General features: G+C 45.0%; 1 protein-coding gene across 11 annotated transcripts in view; it reads left to right on the top strand.

The window, feature by feature from the left end:
- HRH1 (histamine receptor H1) overlaps positions 1-17,304 on the top strand; it is a 266,814-nt gene that overhangs the window by 163,717 nt on the left and 85,793 nt on the right. The window lies entirely within an intron of this gene.

The following is a 17,304-nucleotide window of genomic DNA, read 5'->3' as shown; positions in this document are numbered from 1 at the left end:
ATAAACACTTTTCATTTATGTTCTGCTCCCTCATCCAGGGCCCTTTGGAGAGTTTCATTATTTTGGCAGCCTGACAAAGAGGATAGTAAGAGAGGCAGACAATGAAGACAGTAGAGTGTAGATAAGAGTGCTAATGGCATATAGATTTCTGTGCAGTAAATGCAGTAGGCATCCTATTCCGAGTCCATCAGCACCTCACACTGCTATATATCACTTTCCATTTAACCAGACTATTTGAAGTTGATTTTCATTGACAGCCTCAATTCTCCATAAATCAATAAAGATGGTAGTCTGTCCAGAAGAATTGATGCTCATCAACCTATTTCTTTGAAGATTCACTGTCAGGATTTCTATTGGGAACCCTGAGATTTACAAGGCAATCATTGACATGGAAGGTATGAGTTCTAGGCAGTCTGTTGGCCACCACATTTTGGACTGATTCCCAAATACAAGCTGGCAGCACCTGATGGTAGAACCTTAGGTTACATCTTTATACTATGTAAACTGAATAATTCGAACAAATATTAGGTCACCCAGTAAGTATTACAAGAAATATTGACCAGTCGGGAACCTCTAAAATGTAACTTTTATTTAACTTCAAAAAATAAAAAGGTGAAAAAGTATCAAAAATTTTAAAAATGTATAGCGCCAACAATTCACAAAAATAGTCTAGAGCCGTACTCAACAAAAAAAGTCCATTGAACCACATGAATCCATAAGGAATATCACAGTTCTCTTCTTATTAGCTGTAATATTGTGTGGGATAGTAGATGTATTATTTATCAGTCCCTGTGCACACTTGTTTGTATATCCAGCTGCATTAATGAATATGGACTGGGTAAACTCCTATTCCATTTGGACAAGGATTAATGTGGACAAAGCTTCATTTATATCCTAGGCAATAAAGTCCATATATTTCATGTACTTATGTAGGATGTTTATGGATCTTCGGTGACCACAGCAATATAGAGGTACATGCAGTGAGTTCTTACATTTATTCCATTTCCATCTTACTGCAAATTAGTACTATTCAATTGTATATGCACAGTGGTCAGCGATATCCAGTATCAATCCAAGCATATTCACATTCTCCAATAGGCACCATTCAATATATATATTTTTAGACGGTACTGATCTTCATTTATAAATGTATTGTATTCAGCAGTTACAGTGTATGGTTCACGTCAATCCACGACATCTAATCTGCTGACATCCATCTACTACAATGAATGTCTAATCATCATGTTTATAGGAATAGTTCATACCGCACATTCTTGTGGCCATCATCAGTGCGTTTTTTAGTGCTTTAGACTTTTTCCATTAGTAAAAACAAAATTCACATTACGCAACTGTTGTACCGTTATTGGTGCGTTTTCTGGAATCTATTTAGACTTCCATTCACATGGGTCTTGCCCAGGACTATTAGACCAATTGTATTAAGGTCAGCCGCATAATCTTCAGGCATAATCAGTGTATATATCGCAGACACACAGTATCACTTGTGAATTATTAATGTGGTGATCATTATATGCATCAAATCTTATTATTTCCACAATAATCAATGCTTTATATGCTGTGGTCACACTTAGCTTTTTTTGTTCCCAGTGCAATATTCTGCGTCTTGTCTTGCATATTGATCTCATAGCGGCTCCAGCACTTTAAGCAGTCAAAGGGTCCAACGCGTTTTTTTCAGCTTCAAATTGTCAGGGACCTATTATAGCTTGATCTCCATAGATTATATTACAGTGCTGCTGCACTGTACGTGCGGCACTGATGACAAGTGTGCACAGGGACTGAAAAATAATACATCTACTATCCCACACGATATTACAGCTAATAAGAAGAGTATTCCTTATGGATTCATGTGGTTCAATGGACTTTTTTTGTTGAGTACGGCTCTAGACTATTTTTGTGAATTGTTGGCGTTATACATTTTTTACATTTTTGATACTTTTTTACCTTTTTATTTTTTTAAGTTAAATAAAAGTTACATTTTAGAGGTTCCCGACTGGTCAATATTTTTTGTATATCTTTATACTAGTCAATGAAAATGATGAAATGACTATATTTATATATATATATATATATATATATATATATATATGTGTGTATATATATATATATATATATATATATACATATATAATTTATATTCATTTCATCATTTTCATTGTTGTAATAGATGTACCTTAATATTTCCATATCAACATAAACAACTGTATTATCAGAACAATATCTCATAAACTGTTCCGTTTGACCTCATTAAAAACTGCACTCGTCTGATTCGAATGAATGTCTATTCATTAAAATAACAACACAACTAATTATGCACAAGAATAGAATAAATGTGCATCTGCAATGTGAAGAATATCAAAACAATGAACAACATTAAATGAATATTAAATTTAATTGCACAGTCACATGACCAAACTTGCGACTTGTGTCTTTGTCCAATCATGAAACAACAGTTTAGCAACTCTTCAAATTCCCCCTTTTATACAATGAAATCATACAATGGAATGCCCCATAACATGTCAGAAGGGGGCTAGCTTGATACGATAATATAGAATCTAGAATATTACAGAAATTAAAGGGGTGCTCTGCCCCTAGTCATCTTATCCACTATCCTTTGGATAGGGTATAAGATGTCTAGGGGTGGAGTACCCCTTTAAATGTGCACTGTCAGATTCAAAAACTTTTTATGTGTTGTACATCTTGGAAAAACATTAATCTTTCTATTATACTTCATGAGAAATAATTATTTCCTTTTTATAGAAATCATGGCTTATAAAATCATGGCTTTTTCCAAGCTGAAGCAAAGGCAAAGTCCAGTAAGTAAGGGTGGGCTAGCACTCCTCTGTGCTCTCTCCTGTCTGATAGCACTCCTCTGTACTCTCTCCAGTCTGATAGCACTCCTCTGTGCTCTCTCCTGCCTGATAGCACTCCTCTGTGCTCTCTCCTGTCTGATAGCCCTCCTCTGTGCTCTTTCCAATCTGATAACACTCCTGTGTGTTCTCTCCTGTCTGATAGTACTCCTCTGTGCTCTTTCCTGTCTGATAGCACTCCTCTGTGTTCTCTCCTGTCTGATAGTACTCCTCTGTGCTCTCTCCTGTCTGATAGCACTCCTCTGTGCTCTTTCCTATCTGATAGCACTCCTCTGTGCTCTCTCCTGTCTGATAGCACTCATATGTACTCTCTACTGTCTGATAGGACTCCTCTGTGCTCTCTCCTGTCTGATAGTTCTCCTTTGTGCTCTCATCTGTCTGATACCACTCCTCTGTGCTATCTCCTGTCTTATAGTACTCCTCTGTGCTCTTTCCTGTCTGATAGCACTCCTCTGTGCTCTATCCTTTCTGACAGTACTCCTCTGTGCTATCTCCTGTCTGATAGTACTCCTCTGTGCTCTTTCCTGACAGTACTCCTCTGTGCTCTCTCCTGTCTGACAGTGCTCCTCTGTGCTCTCTCCTGTCTGATAGGACTCCTCTGTGCTCTTTCCTGTCTGATAGCACTCCTCTGTGCTCTCTCCTGTCTAATAGGACTCTTCTGTGCTCTCTCCTGTCTGATGGGACTCTTCTGTGCTCTCTCCTGTCTGATAGGACTCTTCTGTGCTCTCTCTTGTCTGTTAGTACTCTTCTGTGCTCTCTGCTGTCTGATAGGACTCCTCTGTGCTCTCTCCTGTCTGATGGTACTCCTCTGTGCTCTCTCCTGTCTAATAGAACTTCTTTGTGCTCTCTCCTGTCCGATAGTACTCCTCTGTGCTCTCTCCAGTCTGATAGTGCTCCTCTGTTCTCTCTTCTGTCTGATACAGGAGGGTGTAGAAAAAAAAGAAGAAGAAAGAGATGGTTCTCCGATGCTGTTTACCTTTTTACAGGGTAGATGTGTGTCAAAAAAGTATAAAAGCCGCATACCTTTGCCAGTTGTGCTAATTACAGGCACAGCACTGGGAATCGCTTTGTGTGGGTTGTGGCAGGGTGCGGGAGCCGCCAATAGTCGGTACCGCTGACAGTGGTCAGGATAGCAGCTGGCGGCAGGATGCGGGTATCCCTGGCGGGGGATGGTCCCAAGTCCGACTTGCGGTTTGGTGCTTCACCTGGGCGTAGAAAGCAGTTCTCATAGACAGTATGCTGTAGTAATCTTTTATTCACCGAAGTGTAGATTATACATAGGTAATGGCAGTTACACAGATAGCTGGGTTGTCACGATGCCGGCTGGCAGGTAGTGGACCCTCTGTGCCAGAGAGGGATTGGCGTGGACCGTGCTAGTGGACCGGTTCTAAGCCACTACTGGTTTTCACCAGAGCCCGCCGCAAAGCGGGATGGTCTTGCTGCGGCGGTAGTGACCAGGTCGTATCCACTAGCAACGGCTCACCTCTCTGGCTGCTGAAGATAGGCGCGGTACAAGGGAGTAGGCAGAAGCAAGGTCGGACGTAGCAGAAGGTCGGGGCAGGCAGCAAGGATCGTAGTCAGGGGCAACGGCAGAAGGTCTGGAAACACTGGCAAGGGACACACAAGGAACGCTTTCACTGGCACTAAGGCAACAAGATCCGGCAAGGGAGTGCAAGGGAAGTGAGGTAATATAGGGAGTGCACAGGTGATAACTCTAATTGGAACCACTGCGCCAATCAGCGGCGCAGTGGCCCTTTAAATCGCAGAGACCCGGCGCGCGCGCGCCCTAGGGAGCGGGGCCGCGCGCGCCGGGACAGAACAGACGGGGAGCGAGTCAGGTAGGAGAGCCGGGGTGCGCATCGCGAGCGGGCGCCACCCGCATCGCGAATCGCATCCCGGCTAGCAGCAGGATCGCAGCGCCCCGGGTCAGAGGACGTGACCGGGGCGCTGCAGCGGAGGAGGTGAAGCGAGCGCTCCGGGGAGGAGCGGGAACCCGGAGCGCTCGGCGTAACAGTACCCCCCCCCTTGGGTCTCCCCCTCTTCTTGGAGCCTGAGAACCTGAGGAGCAGACTTTTGTCAAGGATGTTGTCCTCAGGTTCCCAGGATCTCTCTTCAGGACCACAACCCTCCCAGTCTACTAAAAAAAAATTTTTTCCTCTGACCTTTTTGGCAGCCAAAATCTCCTTGACCGAGAAGACGTCCGAGGAGCCGGAAACAGGAGTGGGAGGAACAGATTTGGGAGAAAAACGGTTGAGGATGAGTGGTTTGAGAAGAGAGACGTGAAAGGCATTAGGGATACGAAGAGAAGGAGGAAGAAGAAGTTTATAAGAGACAGGATTAATTTGACACAGAATTTTGAAAGGACCAAGATAGCGTGGTCCCAACTTGTAGCTAGGGACACGGAAGCGGACATATTTAGCGGAGAGCCATACCTTGTCTCCAGGGGAAAAAACGGGGGGAGCTCTTCTTTTCTTATCCGCGAACCTCTTCATGCGTGAAGAAGCCTGTAAGAGAGAATTTTGGGTCTCTCTCCATATAATGGAAAGGTCACGAGAAATTTCATCCACAGCGGGCAGACCAGAGGGCAAGGGGGTAGGGAGGGGGGGAAGAGGGTGACGGCCGTACACCACGAAAAATGGGGATTTGGAGGAAGATTCAGAGACCCTGAAGTTATACGAGAATTCGGCCCATGGAAGGAGATCTGCCCAGTCATCCTGGCGGGAGGAAACAAAATGTCGCAAATAATCACCCAGGATCTGGTTAATTCTTTCTACTTGTCCATTGGACTGGGGATGATATGCAGAGGAAAAATTTAATTTAATCTTGAGTTGTTTACAGAGAGCTCTCCAGAATTTAGACACGAATTGGACCCCTCTATCCGAGACAATCTGCGTAGGCAACCCGTGAAGACGAAAAATGTGTACAAAAAATTGTTTAGCCAACTGAGGCGCAGAAGGAAGACCAGGAAGAGGAATGAAATGTGCCATTTTGGAGAATCGATCAACGACCACCCAAATAACGGTGTTGCCACGGGAAGGGGGTAAATCAGTAATAAAATCCATACCAATCAGAGACCAAGGCTGTTCGGGGACAGGCAGAGGATGAAGAAAACCAGCGGGCTTCTGGCGAGGAGTCTTATCCCGGGCACAGATAGTGCAGGCTCGCACAAAGTCCCCAACATCCGTCTCCAGAGTTGGCCACCAATAGAAGCGGGAGATGAGTTGCACAGATTTCTTGATGCCCGCATGACCTGCGAGATGGGAGGAGTGACCCCATTTGAGGATTCCGAGGCGTTGGCGTGGAGAAACAAAGGTCTTTCCTGGAGGAGTCTGTCTGATGGAGGCAGGAGAAGTGGAGATCAGGCAGTCAGGTGGAATGATGTGTTGCGGAGGGAGATCAACTTCTGAGGCATCCGAGGAACGAGAGAGAGCATCGGCTCTAATGTTCTTATCGGCAGGACGAAAGTGGATCTCAAAATTAAATCGGGCAAAGAACAGAGACCACCGGGCCTGGCGAGGATTCAGCCGTTGGGCCGACTGGAGGTAGGAGAGGTTCTTGTGGTCGGTGTAGATAATAACAGGAAATCTTGATCCCTCCAGCAGATGCCTCCATTCCTCAAGTGCTAATTTAATGGCTAGAAGTTCTCGATCCCCGATGGAGTAGTTCCTCTCCGCTGGAGAGAAGGTCCTAGAGAAAAAACCACAAGTGACAGCATGCCCGGAAGGATTTTTTTGTAGAAGAACAGCTCCAGCTCCTACTGAGGAGGCATCAACCTCCAATAGGAAGGGTTTGGAAGGGTCAGGTCTGGAGAGCACGGGAGCCGAAGAAAAGGCAGACTTGAGTTGTTTAAAGGAGTCTTCTGCTTGAGGAGGCCAGGACTTGGGATCAGCATTTTTCTTGGTTAAAGCCACGATAGGAGCCACAATGGTAGAAAAATGTGGAATAAATTGCCTGTAATAATTGGCGAACCCCAAAAAGCGTTGGATAGCACGGAGTCCGGAGGGGCGTGGCCAATTTAAGACGGCAGAGAGTTTGTCTGGATCCATCTGTAGTCCCTGGCCAGAGACCAAATATCCTAGAAAAGGAAGAGATTGGCATTCAAACAGACATTTCTCAATTTTGGCATAGAGTTGGTTGTCACGAAGTCTCTGAAGAACCATACGGACATGCCGGCGGTGTTCCTCTAGATTGGCAGAAAAAATTAGGATATCGTCCAGATATACCACAACACAGGAGTATAATAGATCACGAAAAATTTCATTGACAAAGTCTTGGAAGACGGCAGGGGCATTGCACAGTCCAAAGGGCATGACCAGATACTCAAAGTGTCCATCTCTGGTGTTAAATGCCGTTTTCCACTCGTCCCCCTCTCTGATGCGGATGAGGTTATAGGCGCCTCTTAAGTCCAATTTAGTGAAGATGTGGGCACCTTGGAGGCGATCAAAGAGTTCAGAGATGAGGGGTAAGGGGTAGCGGTTCTTAACCGTGATTTTATTAAGACCGCGGTAGTCAATGCAAGGACGTAGGGAGCCATCTTTTTTGGAGACAAAGAAAAATCCGGCTCCGGCAGGAGAGGAGGATTTACGGATAAAGCCCCTTTTTAGATTCTCCTGGACGTATTCGGACATGGCAAGAGTCTCTGGGGCAGAGAGAGGATAAATTCTGCCCCGGGGTGGAGTAGTACCCGGGAGGAGGTCGATAGGGCAATCATAAGGCCTGTGAGGAGGTAGAGTCTCAGCTTGTTTTTTGCAGAAAACATCCGCGAAGTCCATATAGGCCTTGGGGAGACCGGTTACTGGAGGAACCACAGAGTTACGGCAAGGGTTACTGGGAACCGATTTTAGACAGTTCTTGGAACAAGAGGACCCCCAACTCTTGATCTCCCCAGTGGACCAATCCAGGGTTGGGGAATGAAGTTGAAGCCAGGGAAGTCCAAGGAGAATCTCCGAGGTGCAATTGGGGAGGACCAAAAGTTCAATCCTCTCATGATGAGATCCGATGCTCATAAGAAGGGGCTCCGTGCGGAAACGTATGGTACAGTCCAATCTTTCATTATTTACACAATTGATGTAGAGGGGTCTGGCGAGACTGGTCACTGGGATGTTGAACCTGTTGACGAGAGAGGCCAAAATAAAATTTCCTGCAGAACCAGAGTCCAAGAAGGCCACTGTAGAGAAGGAGAAGGCAGAAGCAGACATCCGCACAGGCACAGTAAGACGTGGAGAAGCAGAGTAGACATCAAGGACTGTCTCGCCTTTGTGCGGAGTCCGCGTACGTCTTTCCAGGCGGGGAGGACGGATAGGACAATCCCTCAGGAAGTGTTCGGTACTAGCACAGTACAGGCAGAGGTTCTCCATACGGCGTCGTGTCCTCTCTTGAGGTGTCAGGCGAGACCGGTCGACCTGCATAGCCTCCACGGCGGGAGGCACAGGAACAGATTGCAGGGGACCAGAGGAGAGAGGAGCCGAGGAGACGAAACGCCTCGTGCGAACAGAGTCCATATCTTGGCGGAGTTCCTGACGCCTTTCAGAAAAACGCATGTCAATGCGAGTGGCTAGGTGAATAAGTTCATGTAGATTAGCAGGAATTTCTCGTGCGGCCAGAACATCTTTAATGTTGCTGGATAGGCCTTTTTTGAAGGTCGCGCAGAGGGCCTCATTATTCCAGGACAATTCTGAAGCAAGTGTACGGAATTGTACGGCATACTCGCCAACGGAAGAATTACCCTGGACCAGGTTCAACAGGGCAGTCTCAGCAGAAGAGGCTCGGGCAGGTTCCTCAAAGACACTTCGGATTTCCGAGAAGAAGGAGTGTACTGAGGCAGTGACGGGGTCATTGCGGTCCCAGAGCGGTGTGGCCCATGACAGGGCTTTTCCGGACAGAAGACTGACTACGAACGCCACCTTAGACCTTTCAGTGGGAAACAGGTCCGACATCATCTCCAGATGCAGGGAACATTGGGAAAGGAAGCCACGGCAAAACTTAGAGTCCCCATCAAACTTATCCGGCAAGGATAAGCGTATCCCAGGAGCGGCCACTCGCTGCGGAGGAGGTGCAGGAGCTGGCGGAGGAGATGACTGCTGAAGCTGTGGTAGCAACTGTTGTAGCATAACGGTCAGTTGAGACAGCTGTTGGCCTTGTTGCGCAATCTGTTGTGACTGCTGGGCGACCACCGTGGTGAGGTCAGCGACAACTGGCAGAGGAACTTCAGCGGGATCCATGGCCGGATCTACTGTCACGATGCCGGCTGGCAGGTAGTGGACCCTCTGTGCCAGAGAGGGATTGGCGTGGACCGTGCTAGTGGACCGGTTCTAAGCCACTACTGGTTTTCACCAGAGCCCGCCGCAAAGCGGGATGGTCTTGCTGCGGCGGTAGTGACCAGGTCGTATCCACTAGCAACGGCTCACCTCTCTGGCTGCTGAAGATAGGCGCGGTACAAGGGAGTAGGCAGAAGCAAGGTCGGACGTAGCAGAAGGTCGGGGCAGGCAGCAAGGATCGTAGTCAGGGGCAACGGCAGAAGGTCTGGAAACACTGGCAAGGGACACACAAGGAACGCTTTCACTGGCACTAAGGCAACAAGATCCGGCAAGGGAGTGCAAGGGAAGTGAGGTAATATAGGGAGTGCACAGGTGATAACTCTAATTGGAACCACTGCGCCAATCAGCGGCGCAGTGGCCCTTTAAATCGCAGAGACCCGGCGCGCGCGCGCCCTAGGGAGCGGGGCCGCGCGCGCCGGGACAGAACAGACGGGGAGCGAGTCAGGTAGGAGAGCCGGGGTGCGCATCGCGAGCGGGCGCCACCCGCATCGCGAATCGCATCCCGGCTAGCAGCAGGATCGCAGCGCCCCGGGTCAGAGGACGTGACCGGGGCGCTGCAGCGGAGGAGGTGAAGCGAGCGCTCCGGGGAGGAGCGGGAACCCGGAGCGCTCGGCGTAACATGGGTGCTCAGGACAACACATTTCGAGAGGGGCTTCCTCCCTTCAAGTCCGCTGTCTTATTCTGAAGTGTGGATATTTATACAGTGGAGTGTTTAAAGGCGGGAAAGGAAAGTGAATGCAGAGCTAGGAGAGATTTGCACCTGTAGGGGAGGCTACATTATGAATTCAGTGCCATCATTTAGACCTTGGGGTTGAAGCGTCCCAAGGCGGTAAATCCAGTACATCTTGCGTTTTTCAGAGCTGTAAACCTGTCGTTTCTGTGTGCTGGGATGTGGTCTATGGGGCATATGGTGATGGGATTGATTACGTCAGGATGTTTTTTGAAGCAGTGTCTTGATAGACTATGAAGAAGGAATTTCCGTTTAATGTTGTTTCAGTGCTGGTTGAATCGGAGGTACAGTTTTTGGGTGGTTCTTCCAATGTATTGTTGGTTGCAGATGCAGGTGATTAGGTAGATGACAAAGCTTGATTTGCAGTTTAGGGGAAATCTGATATTGAAAGTTTCTTTGGTTATTTTGTTAGAGAATAATTTTTGGTTGTGGTTTATGGTGGTACAGCACAGTTATCTTTTTGTTCCACATCTAGATGCTCCTTTAGTTTTTTTGCTTGTGGTTGTGTTTTGACCGTTTGTATGGTGTCTTATCCTGCTAGGAGCTAGTATGTTTTTTAGTGTAGGTGCTCACCTGAAAGTGATGCCAGTTTTTTGGGGAGGGCTTGTTTTAGTATTGGGTCGGTTGGAGTATGTGCCAGTGATTTTGAAGGACAGAACGGATTGTGTTGTGGGAAGAACTGTAGGTAGTGATGTAGTTCGGGAGAGCAGGGCCAGACCTGACAAGCACGGCGATGCTCAGAGGGTAGTATGGAGTGGGCTCCGGACTCCAGCCTGCTCCGTACTCTGCAGCCCCACGCTGATTTCAGTAGCCGGGGGCCGCCGCTAATAGCCAGCCGTGGCTGGCTATTAACCCTTTAGGTCGCAGCTGTGAATACTTCCTGGTGAGCTAGTGGGGTGGTTAACACCCCCCCCTCCCGCAGCATGATCGCGGGGGGGGGGGGGGAGATCCACTATGGAGGAAGCCGGAGGGCTTACCCCTGCTTCCCTGGTGTCTGTGGCTCTGTCAATGATAGAGCCTGGCTGGACTAGGCTCTATCAATGATCGCAGAGAACGCAGATCAGTGGAGTTCAACATAACTCTATCGATCTGTATGAAGAATCTAATGATTCCTCCTAAAAGTCTAATAAAGTGTAAAAAAAATTTTAATAAAAGTTGAAAAGACACACATTAACCCCTTCCATGTTAAAAGGTCAAATCACCCCTTTTCCTATATAAAAACATGTAAACATAATAAAAGTAAACATATTTAGTAATCGCTGCATGCGTAATTGTACGAACTATTAAAATATAACATTATGTATCCCATACGGTAAATTACGTAAATGTAAAAAAAATACCAAACCACAGGATTGCAATTTTTATAATATCCCAGGAGAAAAAAAGGTAAAACGCAATTAAAAAGTCAGATCAATACCAAAATGATGCCGATACAAAAACAGATTGTGGCGCAAAAAATTAGCGCTCATACAGCCTGGTATGCAGGAAAAAAAAAGCTACAGAGGTAAAAAAAAATGGCAATTAAAAAAATTCAAAAAAGTTCACTTTTTTTAGATTAGTAAAACATGATGAAAACTGTACAAATCTGATATTGCTGTAATCAGGCCGGCCTAAAGTATCAAAACAATATGTTAGCTTAACCACAAGGTAAATGGCATAGAAAAGAAAACTATCAAATTTGCTAAATTATCTTTTACTATTTCAATTTCACTTCACCGATTATATATATATTTTTGGTTCGCAGAATATGTTATTGAAAAACTAAAAGGTATCATTATAGTAGGTAGTTATGGCTATTATAGGGCAAGGAGTAAAAAACGAGTGTAAAAGCGAAAATTGGTCCGGACAAGTGGATCATCATGAGGGATAAGTAGATTTTGCTCAGTTTTAGTCCGGTGGACAAGTAGTTTTTTTATTACATTTCCACACCCCTGTTGAGTTTTATGGTTTTCTTGTCAGAGTTTGCAGAATTTTCATTTTTGTTTGGGGGATTTAAACAGTCGTCTTGTGTCAGTGATTTTTTGTAGGCTTCATTTAAAATACTTTTGGGATAGCCTTTGGCTAGGAATTGGTTTTAGAGGGTTTTTGCTTGGGTGCGGAAGGTGTTGTCGGATGTGCAATTTTTCCGAATGCGTTTGTACTGACTGATGGGTATGTTTGTTTTCCATTTTTTATAGTGTCCACTGTTAAATGACAGGTAGCTATTAGAATCAACTTTTTTTACTACAGTAGGTTGCGATAACAATGTTGGTATTTTCGTGATAGATTTCGAGGTCCAGAAAATCGATTTTATTGTTGGATGTGTTGGAGGTGAGTGGGATTCCCAAGTCGTTATTGTTGATGGTTGTGATAAATTCATTGATTCGATGTGGTGGTCTATTCCAAAGTAGAAACAGATCATCTATGTACCGGCAGTAAAGTGAAACATGTTGTTGAAACAGCGGTTGTTAGGTGATGTATGTTTTTTCGAATGTGCCAATTACCAGTGTTGCATACGACAGTGCCACCCATGTGCCATTGGTGGTTCCCCATGTCTGATGGAAATTGTCTTTGTTTTGTTGGGATGGTTGGAGTTTGATGCAGTTTAGGCCAATGTCATGCTTTATATTTGAATATAAACATGTGACGTCCATGGGGATGAATGTGACATTTTCAATCCATTGTATGGGACGGAGTAATTTGATGAAAGTCATCTGAGCTTTTGAGATAGCTGGGGAGGGTTTGGACATTGTCTTGCAGAATGAGGTCCAGAAATTTGAGAGGTATGGCTGTCAATTCCAGATATGAACAGTCTGCCGGGATTTTCTTGTTTTTTGTGGATTTTGGGTAGAGGATAGTAGAAGGGTGTGGCCAAATTTTCTATGTATAGAAATTTCTTTCTGTAGATGCATGGTCCACTGAATTTTTTATTGTTTCTTGTAGTATGGGGTATGGATTTTAGTTGAGTTTTTGTTCTGTGCTTCAAAAACTCTGGCACATACTCCAAACCAAACCAATACTAAAACAAGCCCTCCCCAACAAACCAGGCATCACTTTCAGGTGAGCACCTAGACTAAAAAACATACTTGCTCCTACCAGGCTAAGATGCCATACAAATGGTCAAAACACAACCAAAAGCAAAAAATGAAAGGAGCATCTAGATGTGGAACAAAAAGATACCTGTGCTGTACCACCATAAACCCCAACCAAAAAACCTTCTCTAACAAAATAACCAAAGAAACTTTCAATATCAATTTTATCCTAAACTGCAAATCAAGCTTTGTCATCTACCTAATCACCTGCATCTGCAACCAACAATACGTTGGAAGAACCACCCAAGAACTGCACCTCTGACTCAACTAGCACTGAAACAACATTAAACGGAAATTCCTTCTTCATAGTCTATTAAGACACTGTTCGAAAACATCCTGACATAACCAATCCCATCACTATATGCCCCATAGACCACATCCCAGGACACAGAAAGGACAGGTTTACAGCTCTGAAAAAACGCGAGATGTACTGGATTTACCACCTTGATACGCTCCAACCCCAAGGTCTAAATGATGCCACTGAACTCATAATATAGCCTCCCTTACAGGTGTAAATCTCTCCTTGCTCTGCATTCACTTTTTCTTTCCCCGCCTCTAAACCCTTCCCCCCTTATCTCCCTCCTACCCGACCATCAATAACTAAAAAGTTAGCATAAAAATCATTCTATTAATTTACATCCACCACACACCTCTCTCCAACTATTCTGCTAACACTCAGGCATCTTGTCCATTACATTACTGACATCTACTGGCTGCTTCTAGCTATTACAATCCTACAAGCCTCAAAATTCACCTCAGTTCATCTCCACAGTCACTCATGATTAAGCCAACTTCCTAATGTAACCACAAACCTAATCAATTTAGCCACAATTTACATTAATAACTTCCTAAAGCCATTATCCACTTAACCTATTGACCTTTGCTGTTATCAACAGTTAGAGTCACACCTGAGATGCTTTCCATTACTGTACACTCTCCATATCCCATCCAAAGCCCAGCCAAGCACTCAGTTGCTTATCTTACAGGGATGATCAATTAACTTAGCCATAGACCATAATGGCCCATTGGCTTCTATGGACAGAATTTGGTAATGTTATAGGTACAACACAGAAATTACAGCAAACCCCTCCTCGAGGTCAAAAAAGGCTGACGTCATGCACCAGCCCCCAGTGACCTCACAAACCCACTAAAATTAGAAAATTTTAAAGTCCCCTCCACTGTATAAATACCCACACTTCAGAATAAGATAGCGGACCTGATAAAGAGAGGAATCCCCTCTCGAAATGCATTGTCCTGAGCACCCAGTTATCTGTGTAACTGCCATTATCTATGTGTAAACTACACTTCGGTGAATAAAAGATTACTACAGCATACTGTCTATGAGAACTGCTTTCTACGCCCAGGTGAAGCACCGAACCGCAAGTCGGACTTGGGACCTGCCTCCAGCTGCTCTCCTGTCTGATAGGGCTCCTCTATGCTCTCTCCTGTCTCATAGGACTCCTCTGTGCTCTCTCCGGTCTGATAGCACTCCTATGTTCTCTTCTGTCTGATAGGACTCCTCTGTGCTCTCTCCTGTCTGATAGGACTCCTCTATGCTCTCTCCTGTCTCATAGGACTCCTCTGTGCTCTCTCCGGTGTGATAGCACTCCTCTGTTCTCTCCAGTCTGATAGGACTCCTCTGTGCTCTCTCTTGTCTGATAATACACTCTTCTGTGCTTTCTCCTGTCTGATAGCTCTCCACTTTGCTCTCTCCTGTCTGATAGTACTTCTCTCTGCTCTCTCCTGTCTGATAGGACTCCTCTGTGCTCTCTCCTGTCTGATAATACTCCTCTCTGCTCTCTCCTGTCTGATAAGACTCCTCTGTGTTCTCTCCTGTCTGATAGTACTCATCTGTGCTCTCTCCTGTCTGATAGGACTCCTATGTGCTCTCTCCTGTCTGTTGGGACTCCTCTGTGCGCTCTCCTGCTAAGATGTACAACATTTAAAACGTTTTTGTATTTCACAGTGCCCATTTAAGGTTGGTGAAACAATAGAAACAATTAAAAGAGATCTCCGGAAAAATGAACTGATCCCCTGTACACAGGATAGGAGATAAGTAGCCAGGTACCTGTGATGGCGGGGGTCTCTCTGCGATAACCGGGACAGGACCCGGCTGCAGCACGTGCTCCATCATCGGTGCTCCTATACAAATGAATAGAGCACCTGACGTCTACCAAAGAAGACACACGCTCCACACTGAGAACGATGGAGTCCCATCCTGGAGATCCTGGGGGGGGCCAGCGGTTAGACCCCCCGCAATCAGCTGCTCATCCCATATTCAGTTGATAGGGAATAAGTAAATTTTTGCCAGAGTACTCCTTTAACCCCTTAAGGAACAAGGACGTACCGGTATGTCCTGGGTCCTTTCCCCTTTCTATAATGCGGGGCCACAGCATGGTCCCGCGTCATAGCAGGTAGGGCCCGGCCGGGACCAGTGGCTAATAGAGCGCAGCACTGATCGTGGTGCTGCACACTATTAACCCTTTACATGCAACATTCAAAGTTGAACGTCGCATCTAAAGTTGAAGTAAACCAATGCCAGTTAGCTCAGGGAGCTGTTTGGGATCGCCGTGGTGAAATCATGGCATTCCAAACAGCTGTAGAACAGCAGGAGGGTCCCTTACCTGCCTCTGGTTGTCCGATCACCAAATGACTGCTCAGTGCCAAGCATGAGCAATCAAGCGGCAGAATCATTGATCAATGGTTTCCTATGAGAAACCATTGATCAATGTAAAAGATCAGTGTGTGTATTGTTATAGCCCCCTATGGGTGCAATAACATTGCAAAAAAAAAGTTTAAAAAAAGCGAATAAAGATAATTTAACCCATTCCCTAATAAAAGTTTGAATCACCCCCCTTTTCCCATTTAAAAAAAACAAAAAAACTGTGTAAATAAAAATAAACATATGTGGTATTGCTGCATGCAAAAAAAATTCTGAATTATAAAACTAAAAACTTCAGTTCACGGTGCAAAAATTGAGCCCTCATACCGCCCCGTACACAAAAAAATTAGGGGTCAGAAGATGACAATTTTAAATGTATACATTTTCCTGCATGTACTGCGTAGAAACGAAAGCCCCCAAAATTTACAAAAAAGTGTTTTTTCTTCAATTTTGTCACACAATGATTTTTTTTTCCATTTCGTAGTAAATTTCTGGGTAAAATGACTGATTTCATTACAAAGTAGAATTGGTGGCGCAAAAAATAAGCCATCATATGGATTTTTAGGTGCAAAATTGATAGTTATGATTTTTTTCCCGTAAAAACAGAAAAAACCCTGGTCCTTTAAGCATACCCGTCAGATCACTCAAAAAAACAAAACGGTTATATGTTGCTCAGTATCTCATCCTGATCATGTACATGTCCTTTTTTATGTGTCTATGACCTACATTTTTCTCAGAATTAGCTTTATTTCTGAAACACCTTAATTTTGTCCACCAGAAGCAGGGGGAGGGTCCCTCACTGTGATAACCACTCCCCCTCCTCCCCCTCCCTCACTCTCCTCAATCCAGTGCTTCCCAACCAGGGTGCCCCCAGCTGTTTCAAAACTACAGCTCCCAGCATGCCCACACATGATTTGGCTGTGCAGGCATGCTGGGAGTTTTAGTTTTGCAACAGCTGGAGGCATATGCTTGTAGTCCCCCTTTATTACACACACACACACTGGCTTCATATATTCTTACACATACACATTAGATAGACACACTGATATACACACATACACATATATCCACACACACATACATGCAGGGACACTTACTTTTTCATCTGCAATGCAATGTGTTTCTGCCTCTCTCACACAGCAGACATCAGTGAGAGCCCGGCAGCAGTCTTCCTGCCCCTTCCCCTCCCCTTCTCATCACATGAGTCTGCAGTGTGCACAGCCCCTCCCCCCTCCAGCGTCCAGGACGGAGCAGTGTACACAGATGAACTGGATGCATTCCAGAAGGCAGGGGGTGCAGTTCTTTCACTGACTTTTTCAGTATGAAATACTGAAAATTTTCTAATGAAAGCAATTGCAAAACCTATTGATTTTGCATGCTTTACAACATATCAAAAGTTTTTATATCTGACAGTGCCTATTTAAGGGGTTAAAGCCGAGAAAGTACTTGTAAATTAAATCACAAAATCATAGTTTCAGGTAAATTGACTTGTTTTCATAGTTTACCACACAGTTATTGAAACACTGCTTTCCCACTATGACTTTTATTCATATCAGCCTGAAATGGTCCAAAGTATTGTACCAGTCATACTCTTAGAGTTATGGATTTGTGGTCAGAATACCATTGCTATGTCTTTGAT

The sequence above is a fragment of the Hyla sarda genome, chromosome 6 (assembly GCF_029499605.1).
Source record: "Hyla sarda isolate aHylSar1 chromosome 6, aHylSar1.hap1, whole genome shotgun sequence".
NCBI lineage: Eukaryota > Metazoa > Chordata > Amphibia > Anura > Hylidae > Hyla > Hyla sarda.
This window is presented reverse-complemented; position numbering and strand designations above follow the sequence as displayed.